General features: G+C 39.8%; 1 protein-coding gene across 2 annotated transcripts in view; it reads right to left on the bottom strand.

Moving 5' to 3' along the window:
- Nucleotides 1–10,723, bottom strand: part of nexmifb (neurite extension and migration factor b) — a 66,024-nt gene extending 55,301 nt beyond the window's left edge. For both annotated transcript variants that reach the window (XR_004502003.2, XM_033633235.2), the window contains exon 1: nucleotides 10,594–10,723. The gene's annotated coding sequence lies outside the window, so the exon portion shown is untranslated. The remainder of the gene's footprint in view (nucleotides 1–10,593) is intronic.
- Nucleotides 10,724–21,721: the final 10,998 nt, after the last annotated feature.

Below are 21,721 nucleotides of genomic sequence, written 5' to 3' on the forward strand. Positions count from 1 at the left end.
CAGAGGCCTCATCACTGGAGCCAAAACACTGCAGCAGCATACATCTTTGATAGCGAGTTTTAAACCTATTAGATCATATGGCTATAAAGTATGCATGCAGACTGTACACTGGCTCTCCCCTGACAAAGACTTTCTCTCACTGGAATTACCTGCATAAATAAACCATAAGCAAATCCCAGATAGTGCACACAAAAGGCAAAAAGGCGTTCTCATACGCGAGCATATATACACACCTCAGAGACAGGTATCAAAGGAGCAGGTTATACACAGCGTCATTTGAATATAAAAGGAAAAATACCTGCTGCTGTGATGCTCCCAAAGTATTTAGCCCACAGTGACAGATACAGCACTGTACCATAGCTAAAAAAAAAGCTCAACCTGGAAGTGAGGCTACTGGACACTATGGATGAGGGATGTACTTTCTGCTGCATATTCATACTGTAGGCATCACACACTGAGCAGTGTTTTCACCTGAGGTACCAAAGTTCTTTTAGATTTTTTTTCACCACCTAACTCCAAGGAATATAAAAAGTTTTTTCTGCAAAACAGTTTAAAAAGGCCAAACTTCTCAGATTCAGCAGTGTTTAGGTTTGTCTGTCTAGGACTACAATAGCAATGTAACCAAACATCTATCTGGATCGATACATAGATTCAATCATCGATGCAAAGTGAAAATATCCATACATATCATCATCAAGATATGCGTTTATTTTGAAATTCCCATGGTACATCTGTGCACCATTTCCTTCCGAGCATCTCCTTCCTAAACAGTCAAACAGTGCTCGCACCTTGCAGCCAATGGCAAACAGCAAAGAAAAAAACAATGACTATATTTACTGATATCGTCTCGTATCGATCTCAGGCCTCTGAACAGAATCAAAAACGTATCGTGACAGACTTTGTGATATCAGCAAATATCACTGTCCAAAATATATCATATCACAATGAAAGTTATGATTTACATCCCTTGACTTAAATAATTATTTCATAAATGATTCATCTGCTGATTATTTTCTCAATGAATTAATTAATAATTTGGTGTAGAAGTTGTGAGAAAATTTACTTTGACCCATTAAACTTATTATTATTATAATCATTATTATTATTAAAATTACCCAGGTAGCGTTACAGATTGCTTGTGTTGTCTGTAAGTCCAAAACTTCAACATATTCTGTTTACTATAAAATAAGTAAAGCAGCAGATCATCAAAATGTAAGTGTTCAAAATTGAGATATTTGTTAATTTCACTTGAATTTTTTTTTTTCTCAATGAAATACAAGTTCAAGTTCAAGATAAGCTCGAGTGTGATTCTCGTCGGGGAATACATGATTACAAATGAAGTAAACTACACAGAGGATGTGACAAAGCATGGAGTGCCAGCCTTCAACACTTGACAGCTGAGTGAGTAGTCAAAAAGTTGAAAGTTGATGTTCTGCCATGGTAGCACAACATGCAACTATCTGAAATAAAAATATCTAACAAAATGAAATATTACGTACATAAATTGAAAAATAAACGCTGCCACATTATTAAATAACAAAGCTAAATACTCTAAACTGTGTGGTTCCTGATATGCAGCAAAATGTGGGCCTCATAACTCCTGAAAAAAAATTATTTTTTGAACATATAAAAATAGTGACCAGTTTAATGAAAAAACCCTACTGGCCAATCTCAGGCACTCACATCACAATTCTTATGTGTGGACTGGTTTATATTAGTTGAATTAAGACAACTTTTGCTCTGTGAGTGATCCAGACTTAGCGAGCTATCCCTCAGCACTTTAAGTTTTATGACTGTATCAAATAAGGTTTTCTTACTTGTTTTGATTGGACCAACTTCCTTCACAGTGTTGCCTAACAAGGTGGAACTTTAACAGTGTGACAAACACACCGACATTATAAAACACGGAGTAAAAAAAGGCATGGGTGAGGGTTTATGCTCACCGTATGTTGCTCCTTTAAATTCCCTCCAAAAAACAAAAAGTCACCTCCTGGAAATGGTCTCAGTGGAATTGTAGTCTTTTTTTTTTTTTTTTTTTTTTTTTTTTTTGGAGAGGCGACAAACTACACACAAAAAGGTGGAAAATTACTTCAGAGACACCATAAATTATTAAAAATGGGAAAAGTAACTATAGTTCTTCCTAATATATATATATATTCAGTGAGCATTTGACATGGCTTATAAAATAATTACATCAAATTTAGAGTTACCATTTTATAGTTTGTTGAAGTCAATTACTTTGCCCTGGAGACATGGTTAAATCCAGTACATGCACCAAAAAAGGTTAGTAAAAAGGAAATAAAAGTAATTTCAATCTGCATTATTCTGTGTTTATCTGATAAAGAATGCCTTAATCTATTATTTAGGACATGTGGTATAAATATTTGAGACTTTTTAAAGAAAATATGAGGAAATAACTCACGGGGACAGGAAATGTTGCTGCATAACAAGAATGACCCCACTATTAAAATTGGTGTTACACAGAAAGCCTGGAAATTATTCAGCAAATCCAAATCTCCTGAATTCCAACAGTATACAAGATATTACAAAGAATCTCTGAGGCTTTGTGTGACTAAATGATGAATTAGCTCTTTTATCAGCGGAGGCTACGCTGAGATGCATATTTGACTCCTTCTGAAGAGCATTTTAGTGGCTCAACTGTGATATATGTGGGCTGTATTCTGACAGTGTCGCTGAGTGATGACTTGGGGAAATGGGTTAGAAGAGCACTGAGAGATGGTGAGTTGGGAAAAAAAAAAAAAAGTCTATTTGCACGAGACAGCGCTCCAGTATGTCACTGAGAATAAATGTGAGGCAGGCGTCCTGGCCCTTTGTGTATCTTTGCGCTTCAATTGGCTATTTGTGTGTGACAGCAAAGACTGGGCCGCTGTCATAATGTAAAACATGTGCATGTGAGAAACAACAGGAGTCACCAAGCTGAAGAAAACCCAGAGCCAGCAGAAATTCTTACTTGTGCCGGCGCTAACACACACACACACACACACACACACAGGGAAACCAGTGAGCAAGTACACAAAAAAATGCAAACACATCCAGATGATAAATACAAGGTGCTGAACAGAGGAGCAGGTAAAAGACAGAAAAATAGAGGTGTGCTGTCAAACATATCAATTTATCAATACAAATCAATTCTTTATATTTGAAATGACTTCAATACTTATTTTCCTCAGTATCAATACTATCAACAATCCTCTTTGCTCTCTCTTCTCTCCAACAGCGTTGAACCACACACACCGCTGCAGTGCCCCCTCACTCACAGTGCTGTCTTGTCGTCACTTGGCTCATTCGCTGCGGCTGCTTTAAGGCTTTTGCAGCACGGTTTTGTTTTGATTTTTACTTGCACTTTATTGCATTTTGAAAGTGTGACTATCTCAGATGCTTTTGAACAAGAGCGCTACCGCAATTAGAAGATTGTTTTCATTAATGTAAAGTTAATTATTGTGAATGTTTACTACAGTTATTCCTCGGTTCTATGTAACATACCTTTTACACCAAATTACGGCATGTACGCAGGTTTCTGAAACACGGGAATACTCGCTAAAACAGGCTATAGACTCCTTTCCCATTGCCAGCACACCAGAGCAGTGTACACAGCTCTGCATTAGACGAGCAGGCCTTTCTGTTTATTTACTAGTGTGTCACATTTGATGCACAGACAGGCAGAAAACAGATTAGCAAACAGTAGAAAGCAGCATGGAGGCCGGTGAAAATATTACAGTGGTTACTTCTTTTTTTAGATGTGTTACTTATACAGTCTCTATTTCAAACTCGCATTGCATCTCGCTGGTGAACGGGCTACAATTAGCGCGTTCAGCCAAGTGTTGTGTTTCCATCGCTGCCGAATGGAGCTGCAGCCAATAAATACTGGCGGCTACTGCAGAGTTTGACCAGGTGTTAATGCCGATTATAACCTTTCCCATTTCATACAAAGGCCAGATAGTGAGCAGGTGTTAGTGGGTTTTTTGCTCAGTGGGAAAGGGGCTTTAGTAACTAAGAAAATTAAAAAACATTTTAATTTTATGCCCTCAATGTCAGTCTTTTGCTGCGGTATCAAAAATGGTATCAAATAACAATATTTTTCAGGGTACGTAGATATACTGACACTAGATAAGGCTCCCATGACCATATATTTACCACCAAGCACTTGGGGGCATTATCTAGTGTGCGGACTCCATTCTTCCGTCTTAAACAAGCAAGTATACACACAGCTGTACATCCTAGAAGTCAAAGAGCCACAGTACACACTTCATACACCCTTCTGTGATGCATCTGAAATGAGAAGTCCTAATTATTATTTCCATTGTACCCCACTCCTGTGACAAGGACCACTAGCTGTGAATGATTATAATTATTACCCGTAGTAGAATAGCAGTCATGCTGTTGTATCATCAGCAACATCATCCAACAGATCAGGGTCAAATCCAACTTGAAATTCATGTATGCAATTCAATTCACATTCTCTGTGTTAAGATATTCAAAAACATTCCTCATTTGACTTCTGCTTAGATGTGTCGCGCATGGATTGTGTTTTGCCTCTGGCGTGCTATGGTAAATGGAAAGTAAAGCGCTGTTCGTCAGCTGACTGTATCTGACAGGAAGACTATTGCAGCTGCTCAACAGGCTTTTGTCATCCTGCTCTCTACGTCAACCGTTGCGGTATGATAAAACAGCTCTTCGATTCAATTATCCCTAATGTTTGATTAGGGCACAAATGGTGCAGTCTCCACAAACAGCAGCACAATTAAAGTGAAATGAATTACAGGGAATCTTAGACTGAATGCCATAAATTTCAAACACTCAACTTGTACGCAGTGAAAAGATTTACAGCAAAATATAGCCTGTCTCTTATTTGTACATAAATTCACAACATCGTTTAGAGTAGCAAACAAGCCTGTCTTGAATAGCTGGTAATTATGTACAGCAGCAAATAAAGCGTGGTTCCTTTCTGAGGCACTGGTGGCTTGTTAAGTGGTGAACAGACAAAACAGCATTTAGAAAATGAAAGGTGCAGGGAAACATCCAGGGCACAGCGAGCTTCTCTCCCATTAGAGACAACACTGTCTGTCTCACGACCGTTTTGTTTGTTCCAACTGGCTGTGCTGGGAGGACGCACCCTGAACCCCCACCACCAACAGTAACTATGTCTCTCCCTTTTTATCTGTCCCCCTCTCCCTCTGTATGTCCAGCCCTTCCTCTAATCTTCCCACCATGTCCTTCCCCCTTCTCCTCTGCAGCTCCTCTGTTGTCTCCTCTCTCACAGTACACCCTACCCTATGTTTTGCTCTCTTTCTCATCATCAACCCCTTTTTTTCATCCCCCCCTCCCACTTTTCCATCCACCAAATCAAAGATAAGGCTAATGAAGGTGGCTTATTATTCCAGCATTCGGGACCCTGACAGAACACACGTCCAGCGTAACATGGATATGCGGCTCCTCCGGCTCCAACATGAGGAATTAAAAAAAAAAACATGTTCAAATTAGACAAGGGGCGATGAATCTATTAGTGTTATTATATAACAAAAACCAGAGCTGTTATTGCCACTGTGTGTGCCATTACAAAGGGAACAATACATGGGAGCACACTGTGTGAAACCAATTAAAATCCAGCCCCGTCATATAGCTTCCACCCTCCCGAGTCATGTTGTGAATATGCCGCTTTCACACCATTCATGTCAGTGCACCTGTGTCCACTGCATTAAATCCCCACTTCTTTCGGCTCCTTCTCAAATTTCCCAGCATCACATCTCGCTATCTGTTTCAAGAATCCCATGAGCTGAAATGCAAGGGGGCCCGGGAGAGTGTGAGCAGAACAGGGGAAATTTCACATTATCTATCCATCTGCAATATAAGGGTCTGATGTGGAAGCAGGAAATGAGCTGTGAACGTCAAGCCTGCATGCTCATGGTCCCAGTGGCGGCCAGCCTACACATTGAGATCAAGTAGGCAACGCGGGAAGTGGTTTAATAGACCCCAGTTTAATTGGACTTTTATTTGTTAATGGCAGAAATCCTGATGCATTACTTTAATTATCCTGGCAGAACTAATTCATGAACACGGTGCACAAACGTGGCTGGACTTGGCATTCAGATCTCATCCGACTGCTTTACTCATCTCTTCTTTTAAACCTCCTATCTAGGGCTGGGTATCATTTAAAAAAGCACAATACCAGTAACCTTAAAGTGATACTGATACCAGTAGAGTACGTCATTGGACACACACCATGTGAATGGAGGCATTCAGTTGCGTAAAATGCCACTACCGCTAATTTGGTGGCATCTTGGCACGCTGAACTGCCAGCTCTGTCAAATACAACGTGTTTGACGTCACCACACCACACACACCACTTTTCCGCAGACATGGAATAGGCTCCGTTCTGGTTCCCGCACCTTATTTTTAACCGCATTTTGACCAAAAACAAAATGGTTCAGAACCCGAGTTAGTTCTCAGCTGGAACGTGTGTCAACATAAGCGGGTGTGTCCTATTGTACAGATTGGAAACAGAGGATGGAGAAGACAACAATGGAGAAGGCAAGGGAGAAATCTCATTAACAGTTGGTCCGTGCTTTTTTTTTTTTTTTTTAAATAAAAACAAATAATATCTGAACAAACATTAGAACAAAAGCTCGCAGGTTATCAATGCGATCTGCCATTTTGCTACTACTGTTTACTTCCGTTGTACATCGTGCAACACCCTCCGTTGATGACACATCCTTGATTACAATAGTTTCGCTAAAAACTGGTGGAAACGTGCTAGATAGCTCCAATGTTCCAAGAATCCTGAACAGAACTGATACTGCTTGGTACTGGGTTATTTCAGTTCATACCCTAAAGGTATCGAGCACAGTGTATTTACAGGTATCACAAGCCTAAATGTTTTACTTTTAAAGACCTTTTCAAGACCATTTCAAACCAAATCTCTGAATAATTTTTTTGACAAATCTTCTTGTTTCTTATCCAAGCATTGCAGGTAAGTATAAAGAAAATAAGTAATATGGAAATATGGTTATGAGCGTGAGTTAGGTAAATCTACATTTTGTCAACAGGTATGCGCAAGTATAAATAAAAGACAGTATTAGGTTTAAAGGTTTGTAACATCATAAATGTGGACTCTCACAGAGAAGAGCTCGACTCACTCTGACAAAAGGAAGATGGATATATTTAATAGCTAAGAAGATCAGAATTCAATTTTAACACTATTTAATGACTTTTAAGGGCTGATATTTTTTAAAATTGAATCTAAGACATTGTAAGACTTGCTAAGGACCTGCAGACAGCCTGGAGTCGATACCAAGCCCCACCTCTATCCTCAAAGTACTCTTGCTTCTGGCTTCCATGGGAATCTCTCTGATAGGACTTGTGACGGTTTAAACCCTCGGTGTGCTTTACCCAGCGAGCTGTCATGAATGAATCCAGGGAAAAAGGAGAGGAGAGCGCTGAGGCCATTTTTCCTCTAAAAAGGCTGGGGCCCACCCAGATCCTATATGCGAGTATGTCCATGTTTGCCAGGCCCTCAGAGTGCAGAGCAGCCCTCGTTGGTTTGGCTGCTGCTATGGAGGAGAGGGAGGGGGTGAGGCACAGCTCCCCCTGCAGAGCGCTGGTCCAAGACAACCACAGGCAGCCTCTGCTCACATCTACATTCAGCCCAATCACACACCAACTGCTCTGTCAATGCCGACCAGCAGCCAATCGACAGAGAGATCCTTAATGTCTTTCTGATTGCGCTGTTTTTAATTCATTACATGACTGCGCTGTAACAGTTTTGCCTCAGTGCCTCACGCCTCGTACTGACACATATTTTCTAAAACGGGGCATTCTTTAAAGTAGATTAGCGCAGTTTGCCTGTCAGCTACAGATGTAATTTTTGCCTCTCTCAGCCACTGTGTATATGTGTGTGTGTGTATTTGTGTGTGTGCAGCAGGATGTGTTTGAGTATGTTTACGTGTGTGTGCATGAGTATGCCAGTAGCGTGTGAGTACAAATGTGTGTGTCTTCCTGGAACAGCTCCCGTCTGGGGGGCAGAGCAGGCAGCAAAGAGCTCAGCAGCGCCTCAGTCCCTCAGGACACGCTGCAGCTCTCTCCTCGCGGCCATGAAAAGCAATCAGAGCCCAGCCGTCTCCCCTGGACTTACCTCTGCCTTTAATTACAGAACTCAGCAGCGGCAGCAGCACAGAGAAAGACTGCCTCCGCTGGGCCGCAGCCAGCATGTCACAGCCCAAACGCAGGGCTGGGGGTCGACGCAGCAGGCCTCTGCATACAGTGGCCTGACATAAACACAGTGTGCTTTAACATACAGCGGGTCCTGATGAGCTCAGCGTGCTTCTGCACAGACTGGGACAGAGGTGCTTCCATACTGTAGCAATACAATGTGCAGAGAAAACTGCAGAGCTCCAGACATAAAACACAGCAGGGCTCCATATAGGCAGGGAAAGCCCCTTTCTGTAACGAGATGTTCTCGCCTGTCTTCTTCCATTTGCAAAAGTCAGAACTTGTAGCACCAGCTATCAGACACCACCTTATTAGTAAAAAAAAATCAATCATGCAAATAAACACTTGCGATACCGCAGCGTTGTATCCTTTTCTTTATCGTGCCTTGTAGTGATTAGAACACGCAAGGTGTAAAATATTAATCAGAAACATGATCCTCATATGAATAACGTGTCCACCAGTAAGAAAAGGGATGATTGATGAGGATCAGCTCATTCGGTGTAATTGAGACTCTCTCCCGTTCGACAGACGTGGTAGTAGAGGCCTAACACATGTGCCTAAGGCTGAAGCAGAGGAGAAGCCACAGAGCACACATGGGCAGGGGAAGATAAGACACTATGTACACAAGCGGCTGGTTTTTATTGCTGCAACATAACGCTTGGATAGCATTTTAAACACATCTTCAGAAAAACCTTCCAGCACCGTCCTTGCTACTATGGAACAGAGCCATGGTGTTGAAATGTGTCACTGGGCTCAATTTCTCACCCAATTTGAAACTGAGCGGAGAATGGCACTTGAGTAAAAACAACGAGAGCTAACCAGGAGGAGATGTGAATGGCGAATGCTGTTAAGGTGAACCTCCATGGCGAGGAGCTCGGTGGCACATCACAGAATGAAGACACAGTTTGATATGATAGTTCTTGTTAGTTTCCACATCTGTGATCTTCAAACGAGGCCAGGCAGCCAGAGCGAGGAGGCCCTCTCCCCCTTCACACGTCATGGGTCCTCAGGCCCAATGACGGCACACATTATCATGTATGTTAATGACACCCACATCAACATGTCAACTCAATTTGGCCATCTTATAGGCTCTCTTTGACTCAATCAATGCATGGCTTTCCATCTGGTTTCCACTGCTGTCTTCACATTAGGTAGGACGAGGGCCGTGACAGGCTGCCCTATCAGTGTAGCATTACATTTCATTTTTTCAAGTGCTCAATGCATGCAGAAAAGTCCAAAAACACCCTGTCAAGTAAGCTACGAAAAAAGCTCCAAAGCATAAATCAAAAGCAAGTCATGTCGGGTCAATAACTGTGCGCCGCGCAGATCATTAATTGTGGCGATAAATTCACCAAGTTCTTATTTGAAAATCCCATCTTACAAGGCATTCCAATAAACATCAGCCAGGGAAATTTCTAGCTCGTTAAAATTTAATCCAATTAAAAACCCCGTTTAAAACAAAGTTAACAACTGATTCTAACACCTCCACAAAACCACAGCACAGAGGCTGTTATTATGGGCTGCAGCTCATTATTCTCTAGCATGGCTTGTCTGGCTCGCAGTGTGGCTGCCTGGGACATCCAGTAAACATCTGTCATGAGGCATCCTTAAAGGGGAGCACAGACACAGTAAGCTACTGATCCAGTGACCCGACAGTGCAGGCATTCACACATGCCTTGGTGCACCTGTGTGTGCTCTGCCATCCTGGTGTTTAGGCCAATTTTAAGAATTTGTGCATATAAACCGTTTATGAATCATTTATTCGCCTTATCACAGTGGAGGGGCCTAGCTGTACGATGATGTGTTATCCCATTGGGTTTCAATAGCCCATTCATGAATCATTCATCAGTTTGGACTATAGATTATCCCCCTTTATTCATTTCTTATTCATTCTGGGGCAGCACTGCTCGGGATGCATAGCGTTGATTCAAAATGACGTCCACAGGCCACTGTTTGCCTTCAAAACACACAAACAGTGCAAGGTAACTGGCTCCAATATGCACAATCACACGTGGCATCTGTATTTGTGTTGAATTTCTGAGCCTAAAGCGAATAGGTCAGTGCCTGTGCTTTAAATAAGTGGGGGTATTTTTCGCAGGGAATGGGTAATCGATGGAGCAGAGACGAATGAATGTAGGCTACGACAGCTGTCCCAAGGAGGTAGGGCAGCTACTACACCGCATGCTTGGTGTGTTCTCCCTTTGAATAAAATGTCCGATCAGATCAAATCAGGCAAAGCAGGGCTATAAATCACTGTGTGTATAAATCAAGCTGTCATGTGCATACCGAATAGAGACTCGCTCCCTGCTCACACACACACACACACGGCACGCTGAATAGCAGCATAATAACGTTTTCACTGCCTACCTCCGGAGCGTATGCGCCCAAACTGCGTTTTTCCCCCGTCGCAATGGGATCCTTCTCAGCTGCTTTGGACTGTATCAGAGATGCGTCTTTCCCCCGAAATGCAAACACTTCCCCTGCATGTTCCCCCCCACCCTCCCCGCCACCACCAGCAGCAGCAGCCCGGGCCTCCAGTAATAGCAGGTGGACGCGCCTCTCAATGATGGAGACAGCGCGACTCTCCTCTCCCCCGCCGCTCCATTTTCAATTACGGAAGAATTCGTATTCCAGGAAACGCGCTATAGGGCAGCCAGCATGTCCTAATATCGCCGCTTCTGTCAGGACAAACAGGGGCCGTCGCCTCTCAAACTCCCGATCCACGGCGCCCCCTCGCCGGTTATCTACCTTTCACGAGATGCTTGATGTTGCCATTGTCACGGCGTGTTTTTTCCTTCTTTTTTTTTTTTCCTCTTTTTTTTTTTTTTTTTTTTTTTTTTTTTGCAGCTGGACCTCTCCCCCTCCTTGCGGCGCGCAGTCTCGTAGGCGCGCACTTTGCCTTGCTCCCCCTCCGATTCTTCTCGGTCCGACCTATGAGCGCGCACAGCCAGCCGACGCAGGGCCACGCACTGCTTTGACGGACGCGCTGAGCAAATCAGGTAGCCCACTCCAAATAGGACTGTATCATAACAGGGCAACTGCAATGACATGAATAATGAATAGGCTACTCATGTATGCCTATGCTGGATGATAGGCCCACTCATAACACTTACCGGACTGGAAGCAATATTTGGATAGACTTGAGTCTCTCTCTCTCTCTGTCTCGCTCCCTCTTTCTCTCACCATGAATCGGATCTGCAAACTGTAAAAAAAGAAAAAAAAAGACAGAAAGAAATTAATGAATAATGGATTAAATAGATTCAAATCATTTTAATAAAAAATATAATGGGACATCTCTAGCCATATATCAGCTGATCTTGTCACATTTCCTGCAGTCACACAGCACAGTTATGTCATCTGAAAGCTCACAGTGCAGCTGCAGGATGTAAACATGTAAACACCATCACTTTCATTCCTTAACATGTATTTGGAAAGCTGTACAAGGTGCACCTTTCACTCAGGACGTTTTCCTCTAGTGCCCTTAAAGATAAATGAATGAAAGCTAAAGATTTAAATAAATAATTCATTGATTAATCACTGGGAAAACTTGATCATAACTATTTTTGCTAATTGATGAATTGTTTATTAAAAATATGCCAATTTTTTGCTGGCTCCACCCTCTAGATCCTCTTTTATAGGTATATATATTGAATAGGGTGAGTTAAATGTGACCAGGACAGTTTTAAAATTTCTGCTATGTGTAAGCTTTCTCACCATAAATTAAAAACGCATGTCTGATGATGTTTTTCTGTAACACTGAAGATGTTACCTTTCCATTAGAGAAGGAAAGAATGTTAAGGAAGCATGGTATTCCCTTTTGTGTAGCACTTTGGTGAATGGGACAGCACGTTCTCACTGATTTACTGCACATTTTTATTCATACTTTGATGTAATTTCATTTTCACTTTCCTCTTCAACATTTAAAGGAAGACTCCATCTTCATTTCAGTTAAACTTTATTAATAAAGGTTTAAAAATCCGTCTACAATTCATTCGGTATAAGGCAGTAGGAGGGAGAAAGTCCCTCCTACTGCCTTCAGGGGCGGAGCAAGGGGGTGGCTTCTGGGGCTCATGCCCTGATTGCTTTAATCTTAGATCTATTCCCTACAGAAATCTAAGATATGTGAGTAAATGTTCTTCTGTTGGCCAAATATTCAGTTCAGACTATTGAAGACCATGTTGATTTTGCTGGGGATCCTTGATTTACAATAACAGCAGATATGATTATTATGGTATGGATTGAAATGTAGCAGATTTTTGAGCTAATCATTCTGCTCTCCTCAATCATATAGAAAGGTTTCAAGATTAGTAATGCTGTTTACATCAAATTCCTACCCTACCTGTGTTGTTCAACTTACACCTATAGTAATAGTAATTAATAATAATAGTAAAGAAATTTTGCAGGTGTGTTTTTCCCTTATTGGGATATTTTTTTCCTTATTTGAATTTGACCTAACTAAATTTTAGAGAGTGTTTTAGACTGACTTTCTGTACATGTATTAAAGAGATCTGTTTTGCCTCTAGCATAACCGCCCCCATCTCACTCCCAACTCTTCAAATACCTGTGCTTTGTCAGTGATGGCGGCATCAGACACCGACTCACAAGGGTACCTTTCATGGCAGTATGATGCACACCGGCGAGCCCGGTCTCACTCCGAAGTCGTCGAAATCTGGCACTTGGGCACGGACTTGCGGCATCAGAAACCGTCGAAAGAAAGTATCCTTTAACGTTGGTATGATATGCAGCTGGTTGCCGTTATAGTTTAACGGTGCCCAGTGGCATCAGGGGGAAACTCGACGGGACAAGGATGAAAGTTAAGGCGGCGAAAGTCAGAGTAGGGTGGGCGAGAGGGGTGGTGAATGGGTCCAACAACAAATACTGACTTTCACCTGAGAGAGTGGTCACGTTCGGTAAGATTCCAAAGCCAAACCCTGTTCTTTTTTCCTAAACCTAACCACATGCTTGTTGTTGAAGGAAGAAGAATGTTAATTTGCAGCGTTGTACTGATGTAGTGCGTCTGTTTTGAAAGAGACTGTATGTAAAAGTAAAATTTCCTATTTTGAAAGAAGACAATGCATGTAACAGGCAGAACTTGACACAGCATCCCAGAACGTCACCAACCAATGAACCCAGGGTACCTTGCACATCGTATGTGGACGTGGAAAGTCCATGACCAAAATGTCAAAGGGCAACGAGTGAGAATGTATTGCACCAGCTGTATCAGTTTTAGAGGCAGCAGGCAACAACCTCAATCGTCAAATACTGCCACATTGTCAGTGAGTCAGCATCAGACATGGACACACAGAGGCACCCTTCCTGCAATATGATTCACAAAGAGTGACAGTTTGTAACGCCACCAGCGACTAACGTAATATGAAGAGCAAAACAGTACGTATAGGGCAGGCAGGAGGGGAGGTGGATGGGTCAAACAAACTCCGGACTTTCACCAGGGAACCCACTGTTCATTTCTTGTGTGAATTATAAGCTAAACCATGATGTTTTCTTTCTAGACCTAACCAGGGACTTTTGTTGCCTGAAAGGAAATACCCTAAACATGACCTACATTGTAAGTTTGTTTTGAAAAAGACTGTAGGCTTCTAACTACCTATTCTATTTCAAAAACGAAGTGTATTTTTAAAAGACAGAATGCATATAACATCATAAATTGACACGCTGTACCTGAGCGTCCAAAGTAACACAGGAGGCTACATGTCATATTTAGACGTGTTTAGATGTGTGAGTTGTGTAGGTCCACTGACAGGGTGGTACTTGAAGAGTTGGGATGAGACTGTATTAAGCTCAGTACAATATATTTTTGTACATAGGTGATGTGGACTGATATATAGGATGATGAATATTATATTATGATTATAATGTGTTATGAGTTAAGATATATGTTTAATATTTTGTAGTATGGCCTTTGTATTCACAGTTTTTTCTCCCAGTGTATGTTTATCTATATTTGTCTATTGAATTGTTTTTCTACTTGTCTTGCCTGTTGGAGTGCATCATGTGTAAATAAAGGTATGGTTTCAACTGTTCAGACATTTTTGAATGTTGTCATTATTAAATGTTTGTGGCATGGAGTAAGTGCACAGGCATTACTTTCATGTACGCTGGTTTCTGATAGCCTCACACCTTCATGTTGTGCGTATAATAACTCTTCCTCTACTTAAAAATAGTAAACTCAGACAATTTTTCCTCTATTCAGATGGCAGGAAAATTAGTCATCCTCAACATTTGTTGTGTTTTGGTTTCAGAAAAATGAGGACGGTTTAAGAGCAATTACATACAAAACAGGATGTAGGCTTTACAGGAGGATTTTTTTTCTTAGCAACTATCTGCCCAAATAATGTGCACATTTGTAGTTATCCTATTATCTAAAATGGCTTGAAAATAGTGCATATGGTTGTTAAAAACATCTGGCTTTGCCCCTTAGGCCCTCCCTTAATTTTTCCCCCTTAAAATTTTATTGCACATTTAATAAAGATTTTTTTTTAAATGCTTGAAGTCCAAAATGAAGAGGTCAAGAGGTCAAGCCTAAATTAAGTGTTAGGTTTGGCTTGGTTTGGATATTAGTGTAAACTTAACTAGCAAAAAACACCTAAAATCCAGCTGGTCCATGAACATGTTTGTGGTTGATTAGAGGTCTGCAGACACGCAAAGGTTGGTAACCACTAATCTAGAACATACAGAGGATACACAACGGTTCTCTAATGCAAGCTATGCTATTATCATTATTAAAGCCTTTTATCACTGCCACAATCCCCCAGAGTCATCACAAATCACAACATATGAACAACCTAAAACAGAAACATGATGTTTACAGGTTTACTGATTTTGTTGCATTAGTACATTATATTCATGTTTCCATCAAAGGTTTGTGCAGCTTTGACACTTTTTAAGGCTTTATGATGAAAACTTCTTGAAGCAAATGTCATTTCCCTCACCTCATGTGTTGTAGGGTCAGCTTCCTGTTTGATGTTTGCCCCGCCCACCTACGTGATGTCGCACCAATCGGGGCATGCAGGTTTAATTATGTGGTTGCACAGCCAGGGGACAGCTATACACGTTTTAATTTTAAGGCATTACACAAGAAAATAAACCGTGTATAACTACTGTCCTTGCAGTCAGCCTTCATTCAGCTGGTTTTGGAAGGTGGTTTGACGAAACAAGACATCTGAAGGTGTTTTCTTCAGAATCAATATCAGAAATACTTAATTGATCCCTGAGGGGAAATAGTGATTTGTCACAGCCGCTCCAATGTAAAGAATAGAGAATTATAAGAAGAATAAGAATATGAAAAATAGAAGAATGTAAATATAAAGCAATGAAATAAAAATATAAATTAAAATAAAGAAAATGGAATGTGCATTGTGCTACAGTGTTCAACACTAGTACTTAAGATAATAAAATATATAAAATAATATATATATATATATATATATATATATATATTATTGCTGAGGCTGTAAGTGTGTAGAAGAAACAAGAATAGAATAAAGCAAACAGAGGAAATATGTGAAAAATATTGCACACTTGAATAACTGCTCAGAATACAGCGGTAGTTGGATTATTGCACCCAATATCATATTTATCAAATGCAGAAGGTGAATAAAATCCAGATGCCAGTCTACTGATGCTCTGAGGAAGGAGTTGTACAGGTGTATGACCACAGGCAGGAGCGACTTCCTGTGGCGCTCTGTGCAACTTAGGGTTTGAGTTTACTCAAAGTCATGTTTACTGACTATAACGTATTAGTCAAGGCTGCCGCTAACTATTATATTCATTATTAAATAATCTGATGATTATTTGCTTTGTTATTGATTTTTTTTTTTTAAACGTCAGAAAACAATAAAACAGTCCCATCCTATTTTCCAAAAGCGGAAGTTTAAATATTTGAAGGTCCAGTTTGTAGGATTTTGGGACATATATTGACATAAATGGTATAGGAATTGTGTGTGTTTTTGTTTTTTTTTAAACCTTAGAATAAGCCACTCATATCCACATACAGAGCTGGTCCTCTTGCACAGAGTCCACCTTGTGGTTGTTTCTACAGTAGCCCAGGACAGACAAACCAAACACTGGCTCTAGATAGCGCCATTTGCTTTTTCACTTCGGCCGGCTCAGTTCCCCTGCATGCTTTGCACATGTGAGAAGTTCCAGCTGTGCAACCTCACAGCTCGATGCCACTAAATCCTACACATTGGATCTTTATACTGTTTTTTTTTTACTTTCAGTCTATAACCCAAAGATTTACTGAGAGCCCTGACAAAGACCTGCAGTTGTCGAAACATGTAGTTCTCTACAAGCACCAGACACAAGGTTTTGATCTACGTTTGTATAAACAGAGCGCCCAGTCATGTCTTTCTCATCACAGAAGCCAAAACATATTCACATTTGAGAAACTAGTAGCAGTGAATTTTTTTGAATTTTTACATAAAACGTGGTTGATTAGTTATAGAAATTGTTACTGATTATTTCCTCGTTAATCAACTTATGAATTAATCAGCCCATTGTTTCAGCTCAATAGCAGGTCCAGCCCCCAAAGTCTATCTTTCCTTTTCATCTACATATAAATATTCAGACATTTTGAGGCTCCTCAGTTTCACGTTTCACTAATGTGAAAGTCTGTGTAATCTAAATGTGCAGTAATGCCCAATGAAACAGAACCGCTAAGCTAAACAATTTATTCAGACTAAATAGTTGATTTCCTGTTGTGCGAATACACAATTGAGCTGTAATGGCCTCCAATAAAGACAGACAAAAACAGAGACAAAATCTGTCCTTCCACTGCAGCTCGACGGTCACACACACACATTTCTACTGAGACTGCATGTAAAGACAGATTGGTATTCCTGTTATTGAACTTGTTCTGTGTGTTCAGGCACTGGCATGCATTTATGGCCTTGATCTGCAGTATCCATATATAACTCTTGGAAATGTGTGCACACATACACCAGCACACACACACACACACACACACACACACACACACACACACACAGCAAATCACCTTGGAAATAGATGAGTAGCATTAATTTTATGAGCCATGTTTTCACTCTACATGTAAAGTACAAGACTTATGCTAATGAACTCAGTAGTGACTCCATAGTAACGGAAATTATATCCACGTTTTTTTTTTTTTTACCAGTCGTCATTACAGATGTTTTTATGGAGAAGACAAGTTGGCTTGCAGCTTCTCTTGAGCAGCAAGTTGATAACAAAACTCAAAGCTGACAAGGGCAGAACATTTTCATGCTGGTATAATTAGAGTTTCTTTACTATAAACACAGGTAATCACTACTGCAGTGTGATGATTGTAATAGGAAATAATAGACTCAAGTGTACAAATTAACTCTGAAACTTAGATGTTGCATATATATATATATATATATATATATATATATATATATATATGTGTGTGTGTGTGTGTGTGTGTGTGTGTGTGTGCTGAAAGATTTGAATTGAATATCCATCTATCATCTGCATAATGTAAAACTCTGATCCCAAAAGACAATGTAATTAGGCTGTCTTATGGAAAAGATCGAGGCTGACGTCTGTTGAGTAATGTGACTCATGTAAGGTGTCAGCAGTAAGGTTTAGGCAGCAAAACTTGGTTGTAGTTTGAAAAAGACAGCTTTAAATGGCACATATGCCGCAATGTTGCCGGATCAACATCAGGTTCAACAAACCCTGGATCAAAGTCCAGGGTTTGTTGTACAATCCACCTTCCCTCCCGCCTACCTTGAGTAGAGTATGATGCTCTCTAGACTTCAATCATTGCTGTGAGCGTCTAATAATGATGCAGATGGGTTTACATCGGAGTTGGTGAAACGCCCAGTGTGTCTCACACAGATGCTAAATGGTGCACCCGAAGTTAATGTAGTGACGCATGGACACTGCCCAAGCGGTGTACTTTAATGAGGCTGGAAATAGATGTACATGTTATCATCACCATATATGTATAAAAACCACAATCAACATAAAATAATAACAAAATAAGAATAAAACATCATTATACAAGTCTGTCATAACATTTTGTGCAGCAAGTTTCATATCAAGCAAACTTAATACATCAAATGTAAACATAAGGAAATTAACATCTCATTTATTTGCTTTCCGTCATCATAAACGTGGCATAACACAGTCTTAAAAAGTAATTATCATTATCCTCATATACCCATAAAGCAAACAATTTCTTAAAATAAAACTAAATTAAAGATATTTGAATGTAAGAAACACTGCAAAAAAATAATAATAGCTTTTAAACTTTTAAAGGGCCAACACATTTAAGTCTTTTTTCCAGTTAAAGCAAAAAAAAGGTGCAACACATCTTAACTGATTTAAACAACAAGAACTTTATTTAAATAACATAGAAAGTGTTTATGCTAAATCAATCTACAACTTCTCAGAACCTGTCTACCATTTATCAACTTTGATAAACGTAACGTACAACTTCATAGCTGACAGCAGTTTGATATTTATAGAATAAAAACAACATACAGTGATGTTAATTAGAAAAATAAATTTGGAGTGACACACGGTTGCATGCGTGTATTTCAGAGAAACAGCATCACTAACAAGTTCTCGTAATGCAATGCTCAAACAGCTGTTCGTCACAGGTGCTTTGCAGGTCCAAATCCTTTTTACACAGATGTGGAGTGAATTCAGCGTACTGTCCACATTTCTGTGTTTTAATAATGAGGATTTAGGTGTCGCTCCTACTCTGTTTCATTTACATATTGTTCGTTCTTTGTTGCTAGATTGTAAAACAAGAGCTCACATGTTATATTACAGACAGAGAAAACAGATATATTGGCTGTACTTGTTTTATAATAAAGGAAATATACAGCATGTACATATTTTGTTAATGGGGAGACACTACAGGTGAATAAGGTAAAACTTTCAGCTGTTAGATATCACAGTGAAACCTCCCCAGTTGATTTCATACATTACTGTAAGACAGTTATTTTTTCTACAACAAGTTTTCTGAAATTTTATATTCAAATATGCAAAGAAGCATGAACAAATGTACATACATCTAGAGCAGAAATCTGAACATTGGTTCAAAATTCTTCTTTCATTTTGTTAACATATTTGAGTCAAAAGTTTTCACCATGTTTATTGGAATAATATGTTATATAAATCAGGCTATAGATGTTAAACCCCTCTGTAAAACTCTTCAGAATGTAAATGGAAATAAAACTTGGAAAATTTGGTGTATGCAAGTGAGAGGAGATTTTTGGCTCAGAGTATGAGAAAGAACTGATTTTGAAAAAATGGCCCTTAAAGATATGTAATCTCTGATTTCATACATTTTTAGACAAAAAAATAAGATACTATTGGTGATTAGGGTTAACATTTTAACTGATAGATATCACCATAAGACTTCCTCAGTTGATTTCTTAATGTATGATAATTATCTTTTGTGTTGCAAGTTTTCTGAAATTTTATGTTTGAATTTGCAAATGAAGTAGTAGTAGTAGCAGTAGCAGTAGTAGTAGTAAGCGCTGCAAACCATGTCTGTGGATGTAAAATGTGGATGCTTCACACACATCTTCAACTCGGCAGCACAGAAGATCTGTACGATCAGCACAGTTTTAAGGTGGACAACCAAGATTAGTGTCAGTCATGTCGTTTCCCCTTCTGTTCCTGAGTTATGGCATTTCATTATGGCCAGAAAAATGTTTTTGAGAACATACTGATGTCACAGTGAAGTTGATCTTTTGGATATAAAACGTCATCACTTCATTATTTTATCCTATGAGACATTTGTTTGAAATTTGGTCATAATTAGTCTATGAAATCTTGTTTATAGCCAAAAACATGTTTGTGAGGTCACAGTGATAGCAACCTTTGACCTTTGACCACCAAAATCTCACCAGTTCATCCTTCAGTCCATGTGGACGTTTGTGCCAAATTTGAAGAAATTCCCTCAAGGTGTTCTTGAGATATTGTGAGATATTACGAGAATGCGATGATAGATAGATAGATAGATAGATAGATAGATAGAATGGCAGGAGCATACTCTGACAGAAATGTTTAACACTGTAAAATAAAGTGAGGTTTTCCAGGCCGAGCAGCTGAAAAGGTAATCTGAATTGAATGTGAAAAATGGGCAGATTCTCTGTAACACAGTTGAAAGTTTAAATGAATCTACAGGAGGTGAGTCTGGCATTCAAGCTCATGTAAAATTAAAGGCTGCAAGGAGCTGAGAGTGGAATGTAAATGCTCAGGCTTTGACGCTCACCAGGTCTGACAGTCGGTGTGAAATCTCCAATAAGATTATGACAGTTGTAACCTGCGTGTATCCGTCTTTGTATTAGCATCACCGTGCCTGACCAAACAGTGTAAGAAGGGACCGTTTGGTCTGATTTGTCAGCTCTGTTTGTCAGATGTGGTGAGCTTGAACCAAAAGGCGGTCTTGAAATGTACACGCAGGTTCACAGTGATTCATGTGAATCCGTCTAAAAGTCTTAAATGACAGGGCACGACCAGAACAAACATGTGTAGGCTATGTATCCTCCTCACCGGGGCCCCTCAGGCATTTGATACAGATTTACTGTTTCCTCCTCAACAAATTCAGAAGAACAGGTCTTGGAATTTTGACTTGAAAATGTATGTCCTCGAACACACCTTACCTTTTAAGTATATTCGAGGACATATACATTTTCAAGTCAAAAACAGTTCTACACATGACCTTTCTTTTAGAGATTTTAAATGAAACCCTTGAATAGAAAATCTCTCCTAAAGCAAAAGTTATTTCCGTAATACTCAATATAAATTTGATTGATTCTTTAGACAGACAGTAATGATGATGATGTCACCCAGGCACAGTCCCCAGAGCTGCTCCGTAGACAGTGAATAATGGAACAACTCCTGTGGGACTCTTTGACAGCAGCCACAGTCATTTTTACTGGGACATGGGGACAGTTTCTGACTCACAGCTAGCAGAGTCACATTTAAAAATGTCCACAGATTCAGTCACTAACACACTGTCAGTTCACCTGTGACATCTACCACCAGCTGAGGTCTTGTCCTGATTTCCACCTCAGTCAAGGAGATTATGATTTTACTGTCCAATGTCAGTGGATGATTGAACTCCAGGATTTTCCTAGGGTGGATTTCCTCTTTTTTCTGACTTAGAGTCCAACAGGTTTCAGTATCCATCTCTTCAAATCCTGCCAGTAGAGTAATATACAAAATACCAAATGTTTTATAAAAAATAAATTATCCAAGGGACAGAGTTCATAACATCTCTGAAAGTACTTGAGTCACAATTTCTGAAAAGTGATTGTATGGTTACCTTCAGAAAGAGTACGCATTTAACCTTGCATGATCAGAAGTTGAAAAGATTCAGCAGTTTTTATTGCTCTAAAAAGCAAGAAGACCTCTTTCACTATGAGTGTAAAACACATTTAAATTCATAAGAGATTCATAAGTTTTCTTTGTTTTTTTTATCTGCAGCAAGCATACATATTACAAATGTGTG

Source organism: Epinephelus lanceolatus, chromosome 7 (assembly GCF_041903045.1).
Source record: "Epinephelus lanceolatus isolate andai-2023 chromosome 7, ASM4190304v1, whole genome shotgun sequence".
Lineage (NCBI taxonomy): Eukaryota > Metazoa > Chordata > Actinopteri > Perciformes > Serranidae > Epinephelus > Epinephelus lanceolatus.